Raw genomic sequence first — 5,758 nt, 5'->3', positions numbered from 1 at the left:
AAAATATAACAAGACCCTGGAATTTGATAGAAAGTGGTCAGATATGGAGGATCTATTGCTGAGTGAAGTAAGCCAGGCTATGAAGGAGAGGCATTGTATGTCCCCACTTAATATATACTGAGTGCCTGCACTCTATGACTCAAACTAATTGAATAAGGATATAGAAACACAGTATATAGATGTAAATACCAGATATAGTGTGTGTGAAAGAGGGTCTGAGGAAGGACATTTGGGGAAGGGACAGGGAGGAAAAGCATTAATGGCACAAAGAAGTGTGGTATTATCTGTTCAAGATCTTTGTGGTTTTATCGACGGTGCTGAGGAGAGGTGTTCACCTGTTGAAATATCCATTTTGTAAGACAATTAATAATGTGATTGAATATATGGAAGAAAATGGAATGAAAATAAATTAATTAATAAAAAAAAGAAAAGAAATCCCACAGCTCAGCCAGGTACACCTATTCCCTAGAAACTGTGAGGCCTTTGTAATATCTAGTTCCATCAACAAAAGTGCTGATTGCTTGGTGAGAATCAGGGAAACAGAACTGTAGGAATATTGCAGGTCTTCTCCTCCCACATGCCTCTAACACTCAGAATTAACTCCAAAGGAATAGGAAGTAACACATAATCCATCAGATGACCAGAAACCACCACAGAGGCATAAGATATATGAGAAATGAAGAAAATATCTCTCCTCCAAGGGGAAAGAACAGTCCTTCATCATCCACAGACTGTACAATGGAACTCTTGGAAATGTCAGATAAAGAACTTAGAATATTCATAGTGACAAAGCTAACAGAGATGCAAGGGAAGAGAGACAACAAACTTCAGATGATGCAGAAGAAGAGACAATGAGTTCCAAGAGGTAAATCTCAAAGAGGAAATACGCACCATAAAAAGGAATGACACAGAATGGTTAGAGATAAAGACTATAATATATAAAATCAAAATCTCCCTTAAAAGTATTAAAAGCAGAGTATATCATGCAGAAGATCGAATTTCAGATATAGAAAACAGAACTTCTGACCTAGAATAATTCACCAAAAAGACTGAAAAAATAACCCCCAAAAAATGAGAATATATTAGTAATACTAGATACCATTAGATGCCCAAACATCTGGATAATCGGTATCCCAGAAGGTGAAGAAACTAATCAGGATATTGATAATCTATTCCATGAAATTCTGGAAGAAAACTTTCCAAACCTAGAGGCATTAAAATATCCAGACCCAAGAAATACAAAATACTCCACATAGAATCAACCCAAGAAGATCTTCTCCAAGGTACATCATAGCCAGATTGGCCAAATCCACAGACAGAGAAAAGATGCTAAAACTGGCAAGAGAGAAACGTCAAGTTAACTTTTAAAGGATATCCCATCAGACTAAAATCAGACTTCTCATCAGAAAGAATGCAAGCAAGGAAAAAATGGAAAAATACAAAGTGTTAAGTGAAAAATAACTTAAACCAAGAATACTATATCTGGAAAGATTATCCTTCATATGGGAAGAAAAGCCCAAAATATTCTCAAATAAACAAAATCTGAAGGAATTTACCAACACTAGATCAGCTATTTGAGAAGTTCTGAAGGGAGTGCTATACCAGGAAAACTAAAGTGAGACAGAAATAAAAGAACAAAAAATGACCAAGAAAAAGACCAACTTAATGGTAAGGACAAGTTTAGAAATATTAATAATAATGTTGAATGTTAACTTCTAGGGTTTAAATGGAAAGATCTGATCACAGTAACACTGCAAATTCAACAAAAGATGGACTACACAAGACTGAACTGGTGAAATAGAATTCTAACTTTTGTCTAAATCATTACTGATTTTCTTCTTTGATTTGTCTTCCAGATTTATGGATTTTGGTTTTCTTTTGAGTTGTTGATAGGTTCAGCAATTTGTTTAAAAAAAATTTTTAATTGAACTTTTTTCCCTTCCTGACATCTTTGCAATTGGAAAATATTTGTGAGCATTCTTATTTTGTCACAGACTTGTTATTTGCATAAGTTCAATAATACAAATATATCTGTTGCCTTGCATCAGAAATTGAATTCTTATGGGGCTTTCTGCAAATAACAGACCAAGCTGAGATTAACATTTTTTTTTAAATAAGCTAGTTTACATCTCTCTTTAGTAAAAGGGAGGAGAGAGAGAGAAATAAATATTTCAGTAGAAAATTACAGTGCACTTGACAGTAAATTCTAGCTTTGCCCATATTTTTAGTTTAAGATCTTTTGTGAATCAATAAAATGAGGGGGAAAGGTTTAGTATGGAATGGGAGGGAGGGGAAAGGAGAAGAATAAAAAGAAAACGAAAAAGTTTGTTGAACCTTGGCAGACACCAGGCAGGCTGTGGTTACAGGCCCTAACATCTGGGACTGTGGCTCATTCCCTCCCCAACACTTGCCTTTTGACTCTCAGGACTTCGGTGGTTTCAATAGCCCATGGCACAACACACGATCTTTTCTTTGCTCCTGAGGTAAAGCTCAGCAGCTCAGTTGGATGTGCACCTGTTCTTTAGAAACAGGGTGGACTTTGGGTCACACAGGACCAGTGATAACAGTACAGGTTACTGGTGAGCAACTGGGAATCAGAACAGAAGAGAATACAATTTTACAATCCTGCACACCTTTTAAACACTCAGAAATACACTGAATAATTTAGGAAGGAACTTATTGATCACCAAATGACTAGAAACAATTGCAAGGCACAAGAAATATGAGCAACCAACAAAATGTCTCTCCCCCAAGGGAAAATGTCAATTCCACATCACCCACAGACAACACAATGGAAGTCATAGACAACTCTGATAAGCATTCAGAATTTTTGTAATAACCAAACTAATTGAGATGCAAGAGAGAAGAGACAACAAGCTCCAGGAGATGAGGAAGTCCTTTCATGATTTGAAAGAAGAAATAGACACCTTAAAAAAGAATCAAATGGAATTGTTAGGAATGAAGAATGTGATACAGGAAATTAAAATCTCCCTCAAAAGTATTAAAAGTAGATTAGATCACACAGAACTTGGAATCTCAAATGTAGAAGACAAAACCTCTGACTTCAAAAAAGGTATCAAAAAGCTAGAGAAAACAACCAAAAAAATAGGATAATATGCAAGAAATATGAGATACCATGAAGGGCCCCAATATCTGGATAATTGATATCCCAGAAGAGGAAGAAAATAATAAGGGCTTTGATCATTTATTTCATAAAATCCTAGAAGAAAACTTTCCAAATCTAGAGAGACAAATATCCAGTCTAAAGAAATACATAGTACCCCAAATAGAATAAACCCAAGAATATCCTCTTTGAGACACATCATAGCCAGATTGGCCAAAACCACAGACAAAGAAGATATTAAAATTGGCAAGAAAAGTCAAGTTACTTGCAAAGGTTATCCAATCAGGCTAACATCAGACCTCTTGTCAGAAACAATGCAGGCAAGGAAAGAATGGGGAAATAGTCAAAATGTTAAATGACAAACAATTCAATCAAGAATACTATACCCAGCAAGATTATCCTTCATATGGGAAAAAAAGATAAATCAATTCTTGGATAAACAAAACCTGAAAGAATTTACCAACTCCAGACCAGCTCTTCAAGAGTTTCTGAAGAAAGTACTATATAAGGAACACTAAGGAGTCAGACGGATAGTTATAAGAGAACGAAAAACAACCAAGAAAATGGCTCGCTTAAATATAGGAACAGGTCTGGAAATATCAATAATAATATTGAATTTAATGGATTAAATTCTGCAATTAAGAGACACACACTGGCTGAATTAAAAAAAAAAAAAGAAACCATCTATCTATTATCTATAAGAAACACACCTTAGGGATAAAGACATACATAAACTAAAAGTAAAGGGCTAGAAAAAGATATTCTATGCAAATGGAAATCAAAAGAAAGGCTGGAGTTGTGATACTGATTTCAAACCAAATAGACTTTGAGACAAAGACTGTAAAAAGAGACAAAGAAGGGCATTATATAATAATAAATGGGTTAATTCAGCAAGAAGACATAACACTTACAACTATCTATGCACCCAACTCAGGAGTATCTAAATATGTGAAGAAAAGACTGCTGGAGCTAAAAGAAGAGCTAGGGTGCAACACTATAATTGTTGGGGATCTCAACACCCCATTATCTCCTTTAGATGGATCTTCTAGACAAAAAAATAGAGAGATAAAGGACCTAAAAGATACTATAAATTGAATGGGATTGACAAACATATATAGAACTTTCCACCCTAAGACCACAAAAATATACATTTTTGTCTCCCTGGCATGGAACCTGTTCAAAGGTTGGCTATGTGATAGGATGCAAATCAAGCCTTCACAGATTCAAAGGCATAGAAACTATATCAAGCATCTTCTCTGACCATGATGGAATTAAACGTGATATTAATTTCAAAAAACACCCTCAAAATTACACAAACACATGGCAACTAAACAACCTACTCCTGAGTGATTTCTTAACTACTGTAGAAATTAAGTCAGAAATAAAAAATGTATGGAAATAAATGATAATGAGTACATAAGTTTCCATAATCTATGAGACAGCAAAAGCAGTAATAAGAGGGAAATTCATAGCAATTAGTTTCCCAAGAAAAAGATGGAAAGATGGAAAAGTGGCCAAAAGACAACCTAACATCATGCCTCAGGAAATTGGGAAAAAAAAAATAAAAAAATAAAAATAATAAAAACAACAACAAAAAAAAAGGTGAAAAAAATCATAAAAATTTGAGATGAAATAAAAAATAAACAAACTATACAGAAAATAAATGAAAGTAAAAGCTGGTTCTTGAAAAGATAACATCAACACACCATTATCTAGACTGATGAAGAAGAAAGAAACCAGATAAATCAAATACAGACAACATTACAACAGACACAATAGAAATACAAAACATCATTAGAGGATACTATGAGTGACTATATGCCAACAAACAAGAGAACTTAGAGGAGATGGACAAATTCCTGAATGCATGTAGGATTAGGAGACATAGAAACCCTGAATAACCTGTAGCATGCTATGAGATTGAATCAGTAATAAATAACCTCCCAACAAAGAAAAGCCCAGGTCTGGATGGCTTCACTTCTGAATTCTATAAAACTTTTAAGAAAGAGTTAACCCTATCCTACTCAAATTATTTCTAAAGATCCAAAATGAAGGAAACTTTCCAAATTCATTTTACTAACCCTCCATTATCCTCATTTCCAAAACAGATAAGAACATGACAAAAAAAGGAAAACTACAGACCAATATCTCTGATGAATATAGATGCAAAAATTCTCAACAATATACTTGCAAATCGTATCCAACAACATATAGCAAAAATTATTCCTCATAACCAGATAGGCTTTATCCCAGGGATGCAAGGCTAGTTTAACATACACAAAACCATAAATAAAATACAACATATTAACAGAATGAAAGATAAAACCATACGATCATTTCGATTGATGCAGAAAAAGCATTTGATAAAATACAACATCCTTTCATGATTGAGACTCTCAGTAAAATTGGTATAGAAGGCTCATTTTTCCACATGATAAAAGCCATCTATAAAAAACCTATAGTTAGGAACCAGCAGTTAGTGTAATGGCTATGTCGCTGGATTCCCACGTAGTCGACCGCGGTTCGTGTCCCGGACCTGGTGGCTTAAAACTCACGCCGGGCGCGTGTGCGTGCGTGCCCAAGATCCCGAGAGGAGAATGGAGGAGAAGGGATTGTGGCGTGACCATCCCCCCT

This window comes from Tupaia chinensis, unplaced genomic scaffold (assembly GCF_000334495.1).
Source record: "Tupaia chinensis unplaced genomic scaffold, TupChi_1.0 Scaffold000291_1, whole genome shotgun sequence".
In the NCBI taxonomy this organism is placed as follows: Eukaryota; Metazoa; Chordata; class Mammalia; order Scandentia; family Tupaiidae; genus Tupaia; species Tupaia belangeri.
Note: the sequence above shows the minus strand (reverse complement) of the source record.